The 23,509-nt window shown below is 37.0% G+C and overlaps 1 long non-coding RNA gene across 2 annotated transcripts in view; it reads left to right on the top strand.

The window, feature by feature from the left end:
* LOC116911763 overlaps positions 1-23,509 on the top strand; it is a 256,137-nt gene that overhangs the window by 196,070 nt on the left and 36,558 nt on the right. Inside the window, exons 2-5 of one of the 2 annotated variants that reach the window (XR_004389338.1) lie at positions 3,339-3,391; positions 3,489-3,570; positions 12,272-12,276; positions 12,524-12,526. This is a non-coding gene — a long non-coding RNA (uncharacterized LOC116911763). The remainder of the gene's footprint in view (positions 1-3,338; positions 3,392-3,488; positions 3,571-12,271; positions 12,277-12,523; positions 12,527-23,509) is intronic. The other variant, XR_004389339.1, reaches the window with a different exon arrangement.

Genomic DNA, 23,509 nt, shown 5'->3' with positions numbered 1-23,509 from the left:
GAGTATAAAGTCCTTTCCATACAAGTTTGAGGACCTGTATTTACTCCCCAGAACTCACAGGAAAACTGAACATACAGATTTCTCAGTGTTTAAGCATACTGATTTCTTTTCCAGAGGAACTAGTTTTGATTTCCAGAATATGAATAGTGGCTAAGAGCCATTTTATTTTTCTGTTTGAATACTGGTTTTCTTTCTTTTTTTTAACATTTTATTGGATATTTCTTTATTTACATTTCAAATGTTATTCCCTTTCCTGGTTTCTGGTACATAAGCCCCCTATCCCCTCCCCCTCCCCTTCTTCTATAAGGGTGTTCTACCCCCCTTATCCCTCCCCCAAATTTCCTACATTGGGGATCCAACCTTGGCAGGACTCCTTCCATTGGTGCCCAGAAAGGCCATCCTCTGCTACATATGCAGTTGTAGCCATGGGTCAGTCCATGTATAGCGTTTGGGTAGTGGTTTAGTCCCTGGAAGCTCTGGTTCGTTGGCATTGTTGTCCTTATTGGATTGCAAGCGCCTTCAGCTCTTTCAACCCTTTCTCTAATTCCTCCAATGGGGGTCGCTGCAAGACATTTGTAGCTTCAGGTCTAGGGTATCTGAGATCTCCATGGACAGTGCATACACACTGCACAGAAATACATTCAGGGAGAACATCCATATGAATACAGTAAAAATAAATGATTTTTACAAAGCTAGACCTGGCAGAGCTTGCCTGTAATCCCAATAACCTTGGAGCTATCTGGACAGGCAGGGTAGCTGAAAAGCCTCACATTCAAAGAATCTCTGTCAAAATACATAATACATAGGGAAACACACACACACACACACACACACACACACGGTTGAAGAGCAACTGAGAAGTAAGCCTTAGGTTGATCTCCAGCCTCCATGCAAGTTCATGCTCATGTGCACACACAGTTCTCCACAACAAATAAAACATAATAAAATTTGGAGTCTGATACGTAATTTTATTGAATGCAATATGAATGTCAACATAGATGCCAATGAAAACTATGCCCCCTCAACAAGGGTAATCTCAGATTTGAAAGCTATTCCAGAAACAATGAAGAATAAAACCTCAATTAGAAACAATTCTAGTGAGTGGGAGACCAGGCTTTCCTGCAGAAAAGGAACGTTTATACTACTTTGGCAAATTTGTGACCTATTTATTTAATCAAAATTATTATTACAGTGAGAAGAAGCCGTGTTTTTACTTCTAAGAGGTTTTCTTTGGCAACATTAACAATGTCTGTGCATTCCACCCTCAGTAGAGGAACAAAAATCCCATTTGTAATTGTAGAGTAAGAATGGAAAGTACCAATATAAACCCATATTTTAATAAAGATAAGTTATGAATTTTTTTTCACCACCTTGACATAGCTTCAAAGAAATAATTTTCCCTCGGATAGAGCATACCCACCATTATTGTCCTAATTTATCCTTTTCAATTTCTTCCATTTTCCTGTTTTCCTCCAGATTCTTTAGTTTCATCATTTTAGGTTAGAAAAATAGAAAACCAGTGATAGTTTTGTAGTAATTTTGTGTGTAAGATTTTGTGTTGCCCTATTGTGAATACTGTTACCCTTGGAAAGCAAAGACATTTCAAAAGAAATAAGGTACATATGCACCTCTCTCTCTCTCTCTCTCTCTCTCTCTCTCTCTCTCTCTCTCTCTCTCTCTCTGTGTGTGTGTGTGTGTGTGTGTGTGTTGTGTGTGTGTATACGCATATTCATGAATAAAAGTGTATATATACTCTTATGGTTGGTTATGTGGGGACATCAGAAAACAAACTCAGCTGTTGGTTACTGCTTTCCATCTTCCTCAAGACAGGATTTACTATTGCCCACTGAATTTGCAAAGAGAACTGGTGACTGACCTTCTGGAAATTGTCCATTTTTACCTCCCACACCCTAGGATTCCAAATGTGCACGGCTGCATATGGCTTTAGGTGTGCACTAGACTGAACTCTAGTCTGCATGGTCGCATGGCAAGTGGTTCATGTATTGAGCCATCTTCTCAACCTAGACACAAGACTGTTAAAGGACAGTGTTAAAAGAGCTTACAGAGGGGGTTGGGGATTTAGCTCAGTGGTAGAGCGCTTGCCTAGGAAGCGCAAGGCCCTGGGTTCGGTCCCCAGCTCCGAAAAAAAAAGAGCTTACAGAGGAAATAGAAAATGGCTCTGTATACTCTTTTTTAAGGTCTGTGGGTTACTGGACTCATTGGTGCACCCTCCCACAGGCACACCTGCATAAATAATCAAAATTTTAAAAATTCTTCAAGATTACTAAGCAGTAACCAACTATTTCAAAAAACATGTCTCTGAACTGACAAGAAAATATTAACCCAGTTTGTTTTCATTACCAAACATTTTTGCAGAAATAAGTTTCTCCCTTTCAGAAAATTTGTTTCTGAAACATTATCTGGGTCTGGCAAATAATCACAACACCATGAGGTTAGGTGATCTTGAGAAGGTTACTCATTCCTGTGTCTGGGAAAAGACAAGCTTAAAATATCAGCATAATTAACCCTCTGCTGTGGAGAATATCTAAAAGCCTGAGAGTGAAATATATTTCAATGCATTATCAGTCAGGAACACAAACAGGCTGCATCCAAAGAAATTTCCCAATTTTTCTCAATTTAGGATACCCTAAGTGAAAAAGATAGAAAGAGAGAAAGAAAGGAAGGAAGGAAGGAAGGAGGAAAGAAAAAGAAAACAAATGAATAAGTAAAAAAATACATGAAAGCCCCACAGAGAAAATGAATTTAATTTGCATGATATATAAGCTAGACATGTGGGACAGAGGCTGGTGAGCAACAGGATATATGGAAGGTGAAATAAAAAGAACATTGAATATAGGGAGAAGAGAGCCAGAAAAGAAGCTAGTCAAACAAAAGGAACTGCCAAATTTAAGGACCCTGTGTCTGGACACATGGTAGAGGTATTAAGTTCAGGGACAGTGGGCCATTTGGTCTCAAGACAAAGCAAAAAGACAACAACAACAAATCATAAATGGCAACTGAGGAACTAGATCCTAGGTTGACCTCAGCTTCCAAAGGGCCATAAACTAATGTGTGTATGCATGCACGCACGAGAGGAGAGAGAGAGAGAGAGAGAGAGAGAGAGAGAGAGAGAGAGAGAGAGAGAGAGAGGCAAACAAGGGTTAAGTAGAATAGGAAGATATCTTTCTAGTTAAAATGTTGCAAAAAGAAAAGCAATAAACACCTTAATTGGTATATTTCCTATGTCTTGTGTTTTCCCTAACAGCCAATCTTTAGTGTGCATTAAGATCAATCCTTTACTGAAAGCTGTGATTGATTATTCTTTTTTTTTATTTCAGATTTTTCATTACTCATTTACCGCTTCATATTTGATTTACAACATACACACTGGGTAAGTTCTTTGGTTTTCTGCATTTTATGATCCATTGCCAAGCTAAGTTTTCATAGATGTCAGTTTGTTCATGTGAAAATATTTACATCTTTTCAAGGGAAGTGTGGGAGTTGAATCCCCCAGAAGTTGAGGACTCAGTGTTGCAGTATGCGGCCTGGGGTGTGCAAGGACAGCAGCTGGTAAGCTTGCTCTACCCCAGACCCTGTCCAGTGAGGCCAAATGTGAAATCTTTATGGAGTTCATATCCTTCTGCAATTTATCCTTCAACCCTTGATGTGTTTTTAAGTTTCTCTGCATTATTAATCTTATTTGGTACTCTAAGAATAGCTGAAATGAGGATCGGGAGGTAGCTCAGTGGGTAAAGCACTTGCCAGTACCATGAAGATCTGCTTTAGCTCTAGCACCAATTGAAAAGGTGGTTGTGAAGGTGTGTACTTGAACATGCAACCCCAGCACAGGAGGGGCAGAGACAGGTGGATCCCTGGAGCTTTCTGGCCAGTGGGTAGAGCCCACTAAGTTCCATCTCTCTTAAAATATATATATTTTCTTAAATAATGGTGACTGTAAATGACATCCACTTTTGATCTTTGGCTTTCCATACATACATGTATGTATATCTCTTGCAGCATGTGCATGTGCATGAACACACACACACACACACACACACACACACACACACACACAACAAGAATGAATATACCAAATAGTGTTTAGAACTATTTGTTATTTGCCCAACTTAAAAATTATTTAGCAGGTAACATATAGTCAAAGCTGTAATTAATAAAAACAGAACAAATCAAGAATAGGCTATTAAGTTTTACTTCCGCACAGTTCCCCCTACTTACTACTGTCAACTATTTTGCAAATTTTTTTTCAATTTCTGGACTTCTAAAGTAGTAGAAACAAAAATATTTTACAATCATTTGTATATTTATGGACTTATTTTGCTGTTGTTTTTCATTTGTTTGTTTGATTGGCTGGTTGGTTGGTTGGTTAGTTGTGAGATCAGGTCTCATATAGTCCATTCTGGCCTTCAACTACGTATATATACAAGAATGAGGTTGAACATCTGATCCTCCTGCCTCTACCTCCTACATATCAGGATCACAGACATGTACTACCACATCCCTGTACCACGATACTTGTGTGAAATCAGAAGATAACTTGTGGGAATCAATTGTCTCCTTCCATTATATGAGTCTCAAGAATCTTCCTCAGGTCCTCAGGCTTGGAGGCAAGCTTCTTCAGCCTCTAATTCTTTCCAGGTACAATGATTTTAAGTGTTACCCTTTTCTTTTTTATTACAAACATAGAAGATTGTAAGGTTCCCAAAATTTACCTATTCCTTACCTACTACACTTGATAATAATATTTTTATAGGATTTAATTTGACTTTTCCATTGTGATGTCTCTTCAGATGGATTTGATACTTATTCTATTAATTATTATTGATAACTATTTTTTAATGGTAGTTCAGAATTGGTGTTAACATTCAATTGTATTATTTAGAAGCAGGTTCATACTTTGTATGCCTCATGATATGCAAGCTTTACACACTTAATACACATTTTGATGATTTTGTTCTATGGAGAATTTTGTAGATTCCCCAGTGCTGGATGCTCTTCTTTCCTGAGACTGTTAGAGCAATTTCCATAATACTGTCCTTATTCACATTCACTTACTAGTAATGTTGAATATCTGATGTCTTTCTTTGGGTACTGTCAGTTTTACATGATAGAATTGAACAACGTTTTCAGGAGTAAGGGAATTTTAAAATGATAATTACATCTAAAATGTGAAATTGATTTTATGATAATTTAATCAACATGTATTTATCTTATTTACAGATCTATAACCTTTGAAATCTTTTTTAATTGTGTTTAGAAACATCTAAATGTTTAAAAATTAAAACTGATAGTTCAACATTAGCCAGATGGGCTTGAAGTAAGTTTCTTGTTTTGTGTGTCTTCATTGATAAAATAAAAACAACTATATCATAGCATCATGATAAAAATTTTGAATAATAGTACATATCCCATAGACCACTCAATGTTGTTGTTTTTACAAATAATTCATTATAAATTTAATCCATTTATAAGTTAAATAACCATTTCTAGTCTTGCTAGTTTGAGAAAAAGGAAGGGACACTGACAATTTAACAAACAAGCTACAGAAAAGTGAATGGTTTCTGGAATTTCATTTGAAATAAATCGTGAAATCTTGAAGTGAAATATCATTGAAATGGAGTCTATGTCAATGGCAGATCAGGTGACCTTGTCCAAGTCATTATCTATAAGTATTTCATGTTTTCCATTGCCCAAATGAATTTACTTAACTTTACTTTTAATCTTTTTGTATTCACAATACTATGTCATTGTAACTTTATTTAAAGACATGATTTAAATGTTTTATATTCTAAGCATGATGATAATGAAGAAGGAGTAATAAGGCTGATTGGAAAAAATATGAAAGTAGCATCATTTTTAAAGCCACATTGTGACACTCAGCAATATTTGAGTATCTGTGTAGAACAGTGTCCTAATACATAATCAGTATTAGTATATTTTTATAGTAATTTGGTGGGCATATTTATTCTCTAAAATGGAAACTGAGAGTTAAATATAATGCTTGAAGCACCTGATTGAAATGAAGAAGACATCTATCATTTTCTACATATTTAGCATAGTTTTATGAACTTATGTGAGATGTAGATTGAGCAAATGCTTATTTTGAAACGTTGAGAAATGCATATGTGAGCATGATAGTCCCTACACTGTATTTCACAAACAAATTATTGTGAATACTCTGCATTCACTCTATTCTACATTAAATAGATGGCTAGCTTAATAAATAATTATGAAGCAAACAAGCCAGTGTTTCAAAATAAAATGGAATTCATTCTAGACACTAGTGTCTCCCCAGAATATTTGCCTTTATCTTGCAGATACCTAAGGAAATGTAGAAACAATACCTGTAATCCTCAATAGGTGGATTAAAGTACTGTGTCTAGAGTTGGTTCTTTGCAGTAGAGATGAAGGATGACAATAAGGATTACCTGAGGGTTAGGAGCCAACATATCTGTTGGATACAGAGGAAACAAGATTGAGGTGTTTGAGTATAGCACAGGAACCAGAAGCAGGTAGTGGGGAGCAGATAGTAGGGACAGGAGGCGGCCAGCTATTCAAATCTCCATGCTTCTTGATGGAAGTGTTAGCAATTAGGCTGGGCCACTTGTTGCAGCCAAAGTCAGAGCTAATAAAATTCTAAAATCTAGAAGCAAGATAAAATTATGTTTCTTGAGAATGCTTAAAAACCCATTAAAACGTTGGCTGATTTCAATGAATTTCATTTTGTAAGCCTTGAAAACACACACACACACACACACACACACACACACACACACACATACACACTAAAAATACTTTGGTATTGTCAGTGAAACACTATCGATCATTTAGTTCATAATTCTTAACATTCTTCAAGACAGTTATTAAAAACACAACTTCTAACTTCTCAGGGATGTGATGCACAGATTTGCATGCAGAAAAAACAATCATGCACATAAAGTAAACATTAGACTTTCCAAATTAAAAACAAAAAAAATGTATACATAAAGATTAACTCTCTTTTCTCTTTTTAAAAGATGTCCTTTGTATTAATTTGTCTATGAGTGTATGTGTGGATCCAAACATGCACATGTGCCAGAGGATGCTGCAGTTACAGGCATTCCTGGCTCTTTCAACATGGGTGCTAGGACCTGAATTCCGAGTGTCTGGAAAAGCAGTGCTCACTCTTAACCCCTGAGCTGTCTCTCCCCTCCTTACACTTTTATTTTCTATGTGTCTTATTTCCTCATCACCAATGTAGAGCTAATTGCAAGGCCCTCCCAGTCATTCCTGTTATTTAATACATTCATACAGCTAAAACAGATTCCAAATAATTTCTGCTCTAAGTCATTTAGTTCTTAACGCTTGTTACTTTAAAATTATCAAAGAATTATTTTACACTTTTAAAATGATGTGAGATTTTAGTGCCAGTAGCTTTGTGGCAAGTAAAGAAATAAAAAAAAAAATGCTTTTGTACAACAGCAAAGTCTTTTATAAAACTTTTAAAAAGAAGTCAGTATTTATCAAGGTTACACTGCTGTACATGTAATCATGGATTCAAATAGAGTGAAAGGCATGTACACGCAAGTGCCAAGTGATGCATTTCGTATGAGAGGCTTTGTCAATATTTGAGGCTATCAGCTAATTCAGCAATATGATTTCATGACAGATGAGCCAGTGTAATACATTAATTGGTTATGGATTCAATAAATTAAAAAGTTCTGGATTGTATACTTACTTGGGGATAATTAATTTCTGATCCTTGGTTATGCACAAGACAAGAAAAGAGGGAGTTACATGATGTGTGTGATAAAGAGGTTTTAGGCTGGAGCTTCATTGATTGCCCAGGGTTTTCAGTTGCATTATGGAGAGAGAAGAACTTTGGAATGTGGCAAATGTTGTGAAGAAAATACCTTGGGCGGGGTAAAAGTATTTATTTCTGGAGAGCATGCTAAACACATACACCGCTTTACCTTCAGTGAGTGTTTTATTAAAAGAAATTGTATGGAAAATTTTTTGAAAAGAGAGAACACAAGAAGCAACATATTTCTGCCTTCCCACTTAGACGACATTACTAGTAGACATGCAAATTATTCAGATCTCTAAAGTGTGAAAGTTTGAACATTCTTTAGAATGCTTAGGCGAGAAACTGTTTTCAATTTCAACTGGTTTCTGCTTTTAGTTGGATAGATTTCTTCCTCTTGAGTGTCAGGCAGGAATATATGTGATCTTGGAGCAAGCCTGGAGCGTGTGAGAGCCATGGTGAGCAAGAGCACCTGAAATCCACCTAATGGAGTTTAACACTAAAGATAAAACTACGTGAGATGGATTTCAGGTACTCTTGCCACCATATTCTTAGTGCTAAATGCCACTTCACGTTTGGAGTTACATATACCAGGACAGGCTGCCTGCTACATCAAGCTCTTCACCATCACTACTGCAAGTCTTCTGCCCGGCCAAGTTAAACTTCTGGAGGATTGAAGAATACTTGACTTTTAAATATTGTGCTATTAGGTTTTGACAAGGACCAGCTCTACATGCTGGTGTGAAGAAGACAGGACTTTTAAGAGGTCATAGTAGAGAGCACTCATCCAAAATATTTGGAACGTTGCCTTAGGTGGTGGATTGAGTGAGAACGGCCTCCAAAGGTTACATGTCTGAATACTTGGTGCCTAGTTGGTAGAACTGTTTGAGAACAGTAAGAGGTATGGACTGTTGGAGGAAGGGTGTTATTGGGGGTGGGCTTTGTACTTTCAAAAGCCCATGTGGTTTAGGTTGAATAAAAATGGCCCCTGATAGGGTCATATATTTGAATACCTAGTCACCACAGAGTGGCACTACTTGAGAAAAAAATCACTTATCACTGGACAACTGTTCTTAATACTGAGTTGTAACCTATTTTGATTCTTCAGACTCAGTGGTTCTGTACCTGGATTCAAGTATCCTTTTTCATCTTCCTTCATCTTAGTCAAATTCACTAAAGACTAAGAGTTTATGGATCTATTTTATGTTTCTTGATGGTCAATAAAGATTCAAGAAAGATACTGTTCATAATGGTGAAGAAGGCATATCATGAGCAGGAAGCAGAGAGATCACATTTAGTCTACACGTGGGAAGCTCTTAGAAAGAACAGGAAGTGGAACAAGGCTATCAACCCTCGAAGCCTATCCTCCAATAATGTTTTTCTTCCAGCACACTTCCAGGTCTAAAGGTTCCATAACTACATCAAATAGCATCTCTAGCTGGGAATTATATATTTAATATAGGAGCCAGTGGGAGATATTTATCATTCAGTTCCACTACATCTCATGTATTTTAATTCTCTTCAATTTAACTTTGATTTTAAATGTATTATTCGCTTTTAGTTGCTAGTTTGGGGTATAGTTTTCTTAATGGCATTTGAGGTTGAAAAACTGGATTGTTGATCTGAGATTACTTTCATCTTCTAATGAGAAACTTAGTTAAGAGGAGGGCTTTTTGGCATACAGCTGTAATTCCAGCTCTTGAAGATTAAAACAGAAGGATCAAGTGTTCAAATTCACTCTGAACTACATAGTGAGCTCCTTTTAAGGAAGGTATTAGTTTTCTTTGAATTCCTCAGTGAAATTTCAAAGACTGTGTGCTTAACAATAGAATTATGCTTTCCTTCATTCCAAAGTTTATCAACTAAAAGGATAGAGTATGAAAAAAAGGAAGAAGGATTGAAGCATTTGAGGTGGGAGATTAGAAAGGGGTAGAGATTACTTACTTGGTCTTCTTATAAAGTGTTCTAGTTATTGTTTTATTGATATGACAAGCAAAATGAACAAGTCAAGTAATAAAAGAAAACATTTAATTTGGGCGTTTTAGTTAAAGGATTTCTATGACATTCATGGCAGGGAGCCTTAGCAGCAGGTAAATATAATACTAGAGCAATAGTTGAACACTTATATTTGGTCAGCAAACATGAAATAGAAAGAAATGAGGAGGATGAGGGAAGGGGGAAAGGATGGGGAGAGGGAAGAGGAGAGGGGGAGATGGGAGGGGGAGGAGGGGGGAGAGGGAGGGAGAGAGAGAGAGAGAGAGAGAGAGAGAGAGAGAGAGAGAGAGATACCAGCAAATGGGAATGACATGGTGTCTGAGTCAGTATTCTATAGCTGTGAAGAGACAAGACAACTCTTGTTTTAGAAAAAGCATTTAACTGGAAATTGCTGGCAGTTTCAGAGTTTTAGCCTATTATCACCGGAGAGAGAAGCCTAGTAGCACAGAGGAAGTCATGGTAATGGAGAAGTAGCTGAGAGTTGTATACCTGGATCCACAGGCAGCAGGAAGAGAAGAGACACTAGGCCTAGCACCAAGACACATTTCCTCAAAGAAGTGAAATTACAGACAGTTGTAAACCAGATTTCTTAGGTGCTGGGAATTGAAAGTGGGTCCTCTGGAAAAAAAGGCCAGTCCTCTTAATTGCCGAGTCTTCTGTCCAACGCTTGGAGTAGTATCTTGATTGTTAAAAGACTGCACCATGGTGGGTGGCACCATTCCCTGTATTAGACTCTCAACTCTCCAATAATGAAAGAAATCTACATGAGCATAAGTAACAAGCAGACAGTGTAGCTGTATTCATATCTCTCTACTCCTCTTTACTTTGAGCACCTAGTCTTCTGGGAAATGATGGAAAGTATTCTGGAATTATAACCTAAATAAACCCCTTCTCATCAAAGTTGCTAAGTCATGGTATTTTATCACTGTAACAGAATAATAGCCTTGGAAGGTATATTTTAGTGTTGGATAAGACATTTGCATGTTTCTGGACTGCTAAGAGATTCTCAGATACAGGAAACATAAAAAGGAATATATAAACACATATTTTAATTATTCTATAAATGTATATGTTTGTATGTGTACACATGTATAAACATGAATGCACAGGAAGCTGTAAACATCGGGTATTTTACAGTGGGTGTTGTCTACTTTTCTATTTGTGTGTCTGTCTGCTTGTCTATCATCTCTCCCTACACACACACACAACCACACACACACACACACACACACACATTTCTATCTATATCTAACTATGTCTGTATGTATTATGTATGTATTATGGAGATATCTATCTCTGTCTCTCTATCTCTATCTATCTATCTATCTATCTATCTATCTATCTATCTATCTATCTATCTATCTGTCTGTCTATCATTTTGAAGCAACATCTCTCACTGACCTGGACCTCATCAAGTATTGTAGACTTATTTTCTAGCAAGCCCCAGGGTACCTCCTTTTTCCACACCCCCAACATTGCTGTTACTTACACACACTACCATGCCGAGATCTGTATATGAGTGCTGAAGATTGGACTCAAATTCTGCTGCTCCGGCACTTACTGATGAAACGTCCCCCTAGCCCCTTGTTAAGATTCTGAATAAAAGATCATTTAAACTTTGATCTATCCCTTGCAAATGTGAGAAGATGAAAAAGAACCAAATTGAATAATTATGTAAGACATAGCTTCAAATTGACACCAGAAATAATTGCCCTGGCATCCCAGCATGACTATATGCACATCCCATTGCATTTTATGTAATTTCAATAAACCATTAGGTTACTTAGAAATAATTAAGTAAGTGAAATAATCATATTCTTAATTTGTTTTTCTACCATATACTGCCAGCCCTCTCACCTCTTATTATATTCTATCCCCCATATGAATTTCCATAGTAAATTGAAGGAGTTTCAGCAACATAATTTTTATATTTGTAAATCAAGGTCATATGCAGTGCAGTGCACACATATTTTGCATAGCTGCCACTAAGCAAGCCATTTAGATGGTACAACCATGTAAATGATAACTAGTGAACACTTAATACCAGCTCTTTCCACTTCATTGTAACTCTTGCATAACTGTTATTCTTGCATCTGACTATCCAAGGTTCTTGCATAATGATGTCAAGACTAGAGCAGTTAGCTATCTAAACAATAACATAAGAATATATTTTATAAGATGAACTGGTTTATTTTATACAGTTCTTGGGGTGAAAAGATCCCAATTTGGAACAATTCAGCATTTTAATAAGTTAGGAGGTTTTGAGAAGTGGCATGCAGAGAACTCCTTGAAGAACCCATTATCTGCATCAGTGTCCAAACCCATACCTCAGTAACAGCTCCAGCTGTCATTTCAACTGGGAGCTTCTTTCCAACAAGGAAAATGTAACTGAAGACATTTGTACTTATGGATGCCACTGATAAGCTTCAGCCTTTTATTATGTTTTAAATTTCTTCTTAGAATACAGAGCAATAGATTTAGTTATGGCATCAATGTGAAGAGAGCAAGGGAGAGGAGACTCAAACAGTAAAATGTAGGCATGACAAATGCCATCGTGAAGATGACAGGTTCAGTTACTAAAAGAGAGAACACTAAAAGCTGGATATTCTATACAGGAGAAGGAAAGGAAACAAAGGAGGAAGAAGGCAAGGAGAAAGCTTGTCAAGTAGTAGAAAAATTAAAGAGAACAAACTACAATGACAATATGATATTGAAACTATAATTAAGTATGTAGGAGTGGTGTTTCCAGTACGTATGTATGTATATGTATGCATGTCTACTGTCTGCAGAGGCCTGCAGAGGACATCATGTCTCAAAATGCAATTACAGACAGTTTCAAACTTCTATATGCATTCTGGGAATCAAACCCACGTCCTGTAAAAGAAACTCATGCTCTTAAATTCTTGAATCCTCCCTGATTTCTTCAGGGTCATTCAAGAGTACATTTGCTACATGTTTTTGTTATTTCTGTAGTTATTATTCACTTCTTGCTTAATCGCACTCACTGGGAATTCATAAGGTTCAAGAGATTATTTGTACGTTTAATATTTGGTAAGACTTATCTTGAGGGGTAGTTTGTATTTTCCCTTGGAGCACCTTCCATCAGGTGCTGAGAAGAGCATAGATTTTGGTACTGATGGGTGAGATGCTCTGTAGCTATCTTTTAAGGCTAACTTATCTGTGATGTAGTCTAGTGCTGAGGTTTCCTTATTGATTTTCAGTTTGAATGACTGATCAGTCATCTCAGATATGAGAGTGGTCTAGAAAATCATCCACCATTATGGTATCAGTATCTATCTGAACTTTTATGAGCACTAGTGTTTATTTTATGACAGAAGAATATAAAAATTACATGGAAAATGACAATTTAAAAGAAACAGGAATTTATGAATTGATCTTAATAATGTAAATATTTGTTGTGTGGAAAAGAAATGTAAGAAATTAAGTAAAGTTGCAAAGAATGCGATGAACACAGCCAACATGAAATAATGGTATTTATTGAAGCTAATACCCCAAGAAATAAAAGATAGAGAACAAAACAACACATGAAACCCAAAGCAAATTGTTCCAAGATTCAAACTACACAAGATTTTCATTGGCTGTTGGACAAATTTCACTATGCATGAAAAAACTGAAATCATACAGCATATATACATCATGCAAGTCTAAGTGAATTAAACTAGAAACCACCAATAGCATGTGCACACATTTTTACTAGCTAAAAATATACTAGGTGAAAAATATTTGCATAGTCAAGTGTGGTAACTCATAACCCTAGTCCCACTATTTTTGGGTGGGGTGATGTAGCGCTGAGGCAGTAGGATTACAAGAAATTTGAGGTTAGCTTAGAATACATAGAAGTATATAACAAGAAAACTTATTGCTGTTATTATAATTGAAAATGCAAAAGAATTATGAGTCTCAAATCAAAACATAAACACAACATTTCTTCTTGACAATATTGCTCATAAAACTAAGGATGGAAGGGAGTTCAAAAATATGGAAAATTCTGACTAATCTTTCTCTCTCTCTCTCTGTCTCTGTCTCTCTCTCTCTCTGTCTCTCTCTCGCTCTTGCTTGCAAGCGCGCCATTAAAGCATGGCCTCACATGCACACACACACAGACACACAGACACACACAGACACACACACACACACACACACACACACACACACACACACACACACACACACCATAATATTTGTGAAGGTAAGAAAGCTGACATAAGCTACTGGTAAAACATGGAAATGAGGAAAAGCCTTGTATTTGTTCATACAGAACAAGTCACTGAAAGCTGAAAAGTCAGATAAGATGTGAAGGAAAAGGTGTAGGAAATTCAGTCACATCTCTGGCTGAACCTCAGCTGAAGTGCATGAATTTTCAGCTACAGTCTGTAGAGCTACTGGAGTGCTAACAACACTGAGAGTCAGAAATGTAAACCTAGGGAGGGCCAAAAGTCAGGGTTAGTTAGTGTTGAAATATACTGTATATTCTTTGTTGCTGCCTCATATTGTATATTGTCCTTTGTGTATATTCATGTTTGTGTGGTCAGTATGTGTATATGTGTTCAAGTATATATAGATGTGTGCCAAGGACCAGCCTGAGCTTAGTGAAGGTTCCTGAGGAAGGAGTGTTTGAGAGCAGAAAAACATAAAAATAAATAAGTAAAAAAGTAGACTGGAAGTCAAATTGTGGATACAGGCTACCAGCCTGTGTTCTGCTTGAGACAGCTTTCTGAAGATCAACAGACATTCTGTCCACATATCTAGCTCTCAAAGACCGAAGTCCAGTCTTTTATTTTCATATCAATTCCATTATTTACTCTAGGTTCCCTGTTGATTATCTCATGAATCCATAAATCATCATTCCATGACCATTTGAAGAGATAGCAAGCCGAATATTTTTTTTGTTTAGATTGTAAATGAATTCAGAGATCTGCCTGCCTATGTAAGCACAAACAATAAACTAGATGGCTGGAATCTTGTCCTGAGAACAACACACCACAAAACTCTCATCGCATTCCTTAATATCTTTGTGACAAGCTGGCTCTTACTGCAGCTTCCCTTGTTCATTTAGGTTCCGGAAGCCACTCATATAATTCATATTGTATCCTTATATTTTTCATAGTTGAGAAGTTATATATATTTTAACTGATGTTTTCATATTTCTTTTCTACATCTTTAAGGACTGTCCTGAAGGCCCCAGAGTTCACCATTTTTGATAATGAGTTAAGCACTCCCTACCCTCCAGGACCTCATGCTGACTCTGATTATCATGGAGTCATTAACCTTGATAGAGAGGATATTCACTGATAACCTTACAGAGAGAATATTTCCCAAAGGAGGAACATGAAGCAAAAGATACTTTTTTTATACAAAAAACACTCATGTCCAGCAACCATCAATACTCATGGAGGCCCACACCCTTCTGGCTCTAATTCAGGGGCAGGAACCATGACATATTGTTCTTTCCATGACCAAGAAGAACTCAGCACATGTGCATTCATATCATTCTGTGTGTGTTTTGCAGCCAAAGGTTAACATCAGAAATTTTCGTCTTCACCTTATTTTGAGGCAGATTTGCCCACTAAAACAGGAATTCATCCATTTGTCTAGACTGGCTGGCCATTGAAACCCAAAAATTCTCCAGCCTCTGCCTCCCAAGTCCTGGAGTTACAGACACAGGCTTCTGCATTTAGTATAATATATGTAGGTGCTGTGAATCTAATCTGGATCCCTGTGTTTCTTTAGTCATAATTTCAAGGATGGAATCACCTTCCCAACATGACATTTTATATACATAAAACATTAAGAAATAAAAGAATATGACATTTTTGGAAATGATAAGCCAACTGGGATAATAGGCAGAATAGCAGTAACAGCAAACAGAACACAGACCATTAACATTTATTCTGAGGAACAATAAGAGGTTAAGAAATAGAAAGAACTAGAGTCTGGCAACAGGAGGAAAGCTGAAGCAGCTATGACACAAGATAACTGGAGATTCCCCCAGGGCCCATGATAAAATGGCGGCAAGCATTTGTAATTTCAGTGATAGTGAAAGGGAAAGTGGAACTGGTGAATCCCTGGAAGCTCAGCTAGCTTAGCCTACTTAGCAAAATGCAGGCGCATGTGAGATTATGTCTCTACAGGCACATTAGTAACTGAGGAATGATACCTAAGATTATCTTGTAATTTCACACATGTAGTATGCATATGTGTACCCCACTCAGTCATGCATCTTCACGTACACATGCTTGCTGCCTCACTCTCTCTTTTTGTATACACACAAAAAACCCCATCTATACATTTACACATATACAACACATATTCATGTCCCAGAAAAATGCTAATATGGTTTTGTAGGATCTTTAATGTGATATGAATGATAATTATTATCATAAATGTGTCACTTTTATAAAAGAAAATTATCAATTTTTAATACTGGCACTTGTTTGCCTGACTTTAATTTATTTATACAGGGTTCTTCAGATTGTAAGCTGCCTGGCAAACATTAGGCTATGTGGTTAAAAGAAAAACACTACTGAGAGTCTAGGGTATGTTTTAGATATGGTAATTTTTGTCTAACAATAGATAGTCATAAATCCATGAATTATTTCTTATTTTTGTTATTCCCAATACATTTAAAGAGCTGAAACAACATGTGAAAGGTCTTCGTAAAAGATTAATGATGTAAAATCTCTTCGTTTTTTTTCATACATTTCTCTGAACTTTTGAGGAATTGAGAGTTTCCCGTTCTTATTCATAAGACATAAGTTGTATTCTCCTGGTAGATAATCTAGTTTTAATTATGCAACTAATAAAATATTTATTAAGTAATTCAGAGTTCCTGATACTCAGTGTTACTCTCAAAGGTCATGACCTTTAAGAATTTAGCTGAAGTGTTGAAATTATTCCTTATAAAGAAAGAAATCCAGCACTTGAGACTTTTTTAAAAAATAATAAGTTTGTTTTTAGAATCTGTAATGTGTTACTCACTCTGTAGATTTCAGTTGGAGTGAAATTAAAGAATTGCTGACATACTTACACTCTGGCATCAATGATGAGGGAGTTGACTCAGTGGGGAAGAACTCTTGCTGTGCAAGCATAAGAATTTGGGTTTGAATTCCCAGTGTCTATGTACAAGGTATGACTCCACTCATCTGTCACGTCAGCGCTGGTGTGGGTAGTGTGGAAAAAGGAGGCCCACTAGGGCTTGCTGTTTAATATTCTAGTTCTTGTGTCACTGACAGATCCTTTTGCAAAGGAATAGGGTGGAAAGTGATAAACAACATCTAGTACCCTGCTCTGGCCTCTGCACATGCACAGGGGCATGAGCATAAAAGAATTTGTGTGCATGCACACACCTACACACACACACACACACACACACACACATATACACACACACATATACACAAACATGAGCACACATGCATACACATACACAGAGAGCCCACATACATACACAAGCATAAGTCAAGGAAACTTAGCAACAGGGCAGTAATTTTTTTTTTTAACATGGTAACAGGTAGATGACAGTGAGCTCATATTTTTTAAAAATTTTTCGTTAGATATATTTCTTTACTTACATTTCAAATGTTATTCCCCTTCCCGGTTTCTTGTCCATAAGCCCCGATCCCCTCTCCCTTCCCCTTGCCCATATGGGTATTCCCCCCCATAAATCCTCCTTACTGCACCCCCATAATCCCCTGCACTGGGGGTCCAGCCTCAGCAGGACCAAGGGCTTCCCCTTCTCCTGATGACCCAACAAGGCTTTACAATGCTACATATGCAGCTGGAGACCTGGGTGAGTCCACGAATAGTTTTTCGATACTGGTTTAGTCTCTGGAAGCTCTGGTTCATTTGCACTGCTGTTTTTATGGGGTTTGCATGCTCCTTCAACTCTTTCAATATTTCCTCTAATTCCCCCCAAGGGGGTCCTGTTCTCAGTTCAGTGGCTTGCTGCTAGAATAGACCTCTGTATTGGACATGCTTTGGATGTGTCTCAGGAAAGACTGATATCCAGTCCCCTTCAGCATGCATTTTGTAGCTTCATGAATCTTATCTAGTTTTGGTGGCTGTATATGTATGAATCACATGTGGGTCAGGCTCTGAATGGCCATTCTTTGAGTCGCTGCTCTAAACTTTGCTTCCATATCCCCTCCTATGGATATTCCCCCCGCCCCCTTAAGAAGGAGTGGGAACATCCACATTGTGGTTATCCTGCTTCTTGAGCTTCCTGTGGTCTGTGGATTGCATCTTGGGTAATTTGAGCTTTTTGGCTAATATCCACTTATCAATGAGTGCATACCGAGTGTGTTTTTCTGTGATTGTGTAACCTCACTCAGGATGATATTTTCTAGTTCATTCCATTTGCCTATGAATTTCATGAAGTCATTGTTTTTGATAGCTGAGTAGTACTCCACTGTGTAGATGTACCACATTTTTTGAATCCATTCCACTGTTGAAGGGCATCTGGGTTCTTTCCAGCTTCTGGCCATTATAAATAAGGCTGCTATGAACATAGTGGAGTCTTTGTTGGAGCATCTTTTGGGTATATGACCAAGAGAGGTATAGCTGAGTCCTCAGGTAGTGGAATGTCCAATTTTCTGAGGAACCTCCAGACTGATTTCCAGAGTGGTTGTACCAGTCTGCAATCCCACCAACACTGGAGGAGTGTTCCTCTTTTCCACATCCTCATCAGCATCTGTTGTCATTTGGGTTTTTGAACTTAGCCATTCTGACTCGTGTGAAGTGGAATCTCAGGGTTCTTTTGATTTGCATTTCCCTTATGACTAAAGATGTTGAACATTTCTTTAGGTGCTTTTTGGCCATTCAATAATCCTCACCTGAGAATGTTTTGTTTAGCTCTCTACCCCATTTTTTAATAGGGTTATTTGACTCTCTGAAGTCTAACTTAGTGAGTTCTTTGTATATTTTGGATATTAGCCCTCTATCAGATGTAGGATTGGTAAAGATCTTTTCCCAATCTTTTGGTTGCCATTTTGTCCTAATGACAGTGTCTTTTGTCTTACAGAAGCTTTGCAGTTTTATGAGGTCCTATTTGTCCATTCTTGATCCTAGACCATGATCCATTGGTGTTTTGTTCAGGAAATTTTCCCCTGTGCCCATGTGTTCCAGATTCTTCCCCACTTTTTCATCTATCAGTTTGAGTGTACCTGCTTTGATGTGGAGGTCCTTGATCCACTTGGACTTAAGCTTTGTACAGGGTTATAAGCATGGATCGATTTGCATTCTTCTACAAGTTGACCTCCAGTTGAACCAGCACCATTTGTTGACAATGCTATCTTTCTTCCATTGGATCATTTTAGCTCCTTTGTCAAGTAGCAAGTGACCAAAAATTCAGTTTCTTTTTTTTTTTTTTTTTTGGTTCTTTTTTTTTTCGGGGCTGGGGACTGAACCCAGGGCCTTGCGCTTCCTAGGCAAGCGCTCTACAACTGAGCTAAATCCCCAACCCAAAAATTCAGTTTCTATTTTCCAATTTGGTAGAGTTCAGGTCTTTAAAGTGTGACCTGAGGAATTTCTTGATTCCTTCAGTGTCTTTTGCTATGTTCCTCTTTTATCTTTAATTTTGTTAATTTGAATTTTATTTCTCTCTATATATGATGTTTTTACTTAATTTGGTCATTGGTTTGTTAATCTTACTGATATTCTCATAGAAACAAATATTTCATTAATACTTTATATTAGATTTTATTGTTTTTCCTGCTTTATCAATTTCATCACTGAGTTTAATTATTTCTTGAAACCTAGTACTTTTCAATGTTCTTTCTCTTTCTTTCTTTTTTCTTGCTTTCATTCTTTCCTATTTTTTTTTTACATTTTTTAGAGCTTTCAGGTATGCCATTAACAATAGATTCAGCTCAAAAATGTTTGTTTGTGTATGTGTGTATATAGGTGCATTCATGTGTGTGTGTGTGTGTGTGTGTGTGTGTGTGTGTGTGTGTGTGTGTGTGCTATTAGTTCTATAATTTTGTCTCTTAAAACCGCTTTCATTGGGTTCCTTAAATTTGGGTATGTTGTGTTATAATTTTTATTCAATTCTAAAAAGTCTTTAATATTTTTATTACTGTTTGACCCACTTTTTATTCAGTAGAGGTTGTTCAATATCCATGTATTTGTGACCTTTACATTGCTTCTTCTCTTGATATCCAGTTTTAATCAGTGAGGCTCAGATAAGATGCAGCATGTTACTTAAATTTTCTTATATCTGTTGATACTTGCTTTCCGTTTAGGTGTGTGGTTAATTTTGGAGCTGATTCCAAAAGATGCTGAGAAGAAATGACATTCTTTATTGTTTAAGTGAAATGTACTATAAATATCTTTTAGGTCCATTTGGTTTAGGTGGTTATTTAACTTCAATATTTCTCTATTTACTTTTGGTCTGGATGACTTGTCTTTTGAAAGAGTTGGGCATTAACGTGAACTTTGTTGCTCCTGTGGTTTAGTGCATAGATATATTTTACCATTTCAATATTCTCCTGGTAGATAGTGTCCTTCTCTATCTCATTAGTTTTGTCATGAAGTCTACTTTGTAAGACTTTTTTTCTTATTTTTTTATTGGTTTCATTTTATTTATTTACATTTTAAATGTTATTCCTCCATTGCCATTTTCTCCTTCTCAAAACTCTTATCCCCTCCCCCCTGCTTCTATGAAGATTCTCTCCAACCCACACCCATCCACATCTGCCTTACAGCCCTAGCATTCCCTTCTGATGGAGCATCAGGAATCCACAAAAACAGGGGCCTCTCCTCCCACTGATGTCAGATTACTCAATCCTCTGCTATAAATGTAACTGGAGCCATGGGTCCCTCCATGTATACTCTTTGGTTGGTGGTTTAGCCACTGAAAGCTCTGGTGCATCTGGTTGGTTGATATTTTTGTTTGTCCTATGAGGTTGCAAACTCCTTCAGGTCCTTCAATCCTTCCCCTAACTCCTCTATTGGAGTCCCCATGCTCAGTCTGATGGTTGACTGCAAGCATCTTCATCTGTTAAAAGGGTAAAGTGTTCATTTCATTTTCAAGAATTATCTTTTGTTCATCCTTTAATCCTGAGGAGATATTTACTATTGATGTTAAGGTGTAGTTTACTGTATGCAACATAAAGATGGTCCCTGTTTACAAATCCAATCTACTAGTACAAGTCTTCTGGTGGGTTAGTGAGACCATTAAAGTTATAAGAACATGAATAGCAATGTTTGTTAATTATCAGTATTTTTGTTGTGGAATGGGCATTTTTCACTCCCTGATGATTGGCTTCTCTAAGATTGTTTATATATTCCTGTGTTTTATTTGGTGAAAATAACCTCTTAAGGTTAAAGTTTCCTTCTACGGCCTTATGAAGAACTGCCTGTATAGATAATTATTGCTTAAGTTTTATTGTGGAATGCCTTTGTTTCTCCATCTATTGTAATTGAAAGTTTTTTTGTATACAGTAGCATGGGCAAATATCTATGATCTCTTATAGTTTGAAAATTTTCCCTAAGGCCTTTCTGGCTTTACAGTCTCCATTGAAGTCAGGAGTTATAATAGAATCTCTTTTATTTTTTTTGTTCTTCTTTCTTAGAGCTTTTTTTTTTTTACCTAATTGATAAGATCAAATTGCCCACTTAATCATTCAAAGCCCAGTGCCATCCATCCCTTAAGAGAATTGATAACAACCTGTAAATACAGAGCAGGATCTTATGTCAGCCTCCATTGTCCTGTCACGGCTTCTCTCCTCCTCCCCTCTCTCCTTTCCATTCCAGTCTCCTCCTCTTCCTTCAAACTTCTCTCCCACCCATCCTTCCTTCTCCTACAATGACAGGCCTCCTTCTATCCTGTACCTGCCCCTCACCTGTATTTTACAAATTCAATGAGGAGAAGTTTCTGGTGAAGTCACCTGATTTCAGAGTACTTGACTAGTAAGCTGTCCTTGGGGCAGTGGAATTAGCATCAAAATACAGATAACTCCAGGGCAAACCACAACATTTCCTCCTTTTTGTCAAGTTAAAAAGCCTTTTCACTTATATATAAATTGAGTACAACTCTTACCATTCTACAATTTAGAAAGCATATGATATACTCAACACACAGTCCATCACTATATCGGTTAAACAGAACATTTAGTTATCCATTCCAGCTTAAGAAAGGCTTAAAATCTATATTATATCTTGGCTAGCTTGTATACTATCTGATAACTATCCAATAAAATATGTATATTCAGAGTTAAGCAGACTGATTGACTAAGAGACTGTAATCAGTCTTCAACACCGTCAGAAATCTTAGAATGACCAAATATCTATACACATAGGAAGCCTAACACAACTTCCAGAACTGAGAGGTTGTAGAGACAAACCTCCATTAGCACAGTCCCCTGTTAGCAACATGTGAGCATGAGTCTTCAGCCTTCTGGCCCAAAAACAACTGACAGAATCTTGAAATGCAGATTTGGAAGGGTTAGTCACCCTGTCTTGGCTGAGTTTATCACTCAACTATTCTGCATAATTTGTCCTTTTCTGGACAGTATTAGTCTGCAGATGAAACAGGCAGTTTTGTCTAGTGGCTGCCTAGCCACAAAGTATTGCCTCACCTGGAGGAAGAGATGTTCAAATTCTTCATTAAATCTGCCAAAGGAGAACTGTTAGGAGCAGATACATCTCAGCAAAAGATAAATAACTTTAAATCTCAAATTTTGTGGATTTCTGATGTTTTTGAAAACCATCTACCTATATAAGACAATCTGTTCTGTTGTCTTTATATCTTAATATTGTCTTGAAAGTACTCTCACAAATTCAGCAATATGTTTGCTATTTGGCCCTTAACTCACATGTGTATAATCAACTCAGAAGTTTGTAATGACATCGATAGAAGGACTGGCTCTAATCCTTGTACTTTTAAATTTTTAACACATAAATTCTATATCAAAGCAAAGATGATTTTTAGCTTAGTTACCAATTGAGATTATGACTGTACAACTCAAACTAGATAATTCCTCCCTGTTAAATTACAACCATTTCTAAATTCCTCATAAAAACAACTTTAGAATAACCACTTTCAGCCCCCCAAAGTCCAGGGAATTGGGGTGACAACTTCTCTATAACTTCTTCAAGCTGTACATGGGTGTTGAGGTATCCTTGGAGGTAGGGGGTAGGAAGAATGAAGCAAATGCTGTAGCTGATGTGTCCTGACTGTACCCAGCTGAAAGTCCTTGAGACCAGGAATCCAAGTAGGCACACTCTGTAAAATACAACTCTCAAGACAAAAGTTTAGAATCGAGATATCTTTTTGTTTGATTCTCCTGAATTAATTTTTCAGGCAGTCTACCTCTATCAAATCTGATCAGTCTGACTCTGTGAGGTTTCCAGAGCCTAATCACACTTTTAAAAAACACAAAGACAAAATCTTTCTCCCAAAATACTGTGTTCCTTAGTCTGTAAACAGAAAAGCTTGTATCTTGCACTCTTTCCCAGAGTAATAATATAACCATAAAGCACAAAGTCACACCAATTATGAAGATTAAACAATTTTTTAAAAAGGAAGTAAGCTAAGCAATGAGCCTGATAGACTTTTGTACTCTGTGATATCAGGAAATTAACCTAAAATTCCTGTGGAAGCCATTTTAAGAGAGTCTGAACTTCCTGTCATGGTAGATATAAAAAATAACCACAAACCTAGCTGGCGTCAACGAGCCATGTGGCCTTTAGCGG

Source organism: Rattus rattus, chromosome 10 (assembly GCF_011064425.1).
Source record: "Rattus rattus isolate New Zealand chromosome 10, Rrattus_CSIRO_v1, whole genome shotgun sequence".
Classification (NCBI taxonomy): domain Eukaryota; kingdom Metazoa; phylum Chordata; class Mammalia; order Rodentia; family Muridae; genus Rattus; species Rattus rattus.
This window is presented reverse-complemented; position numbering and strand designations above follow the sequence as displayed.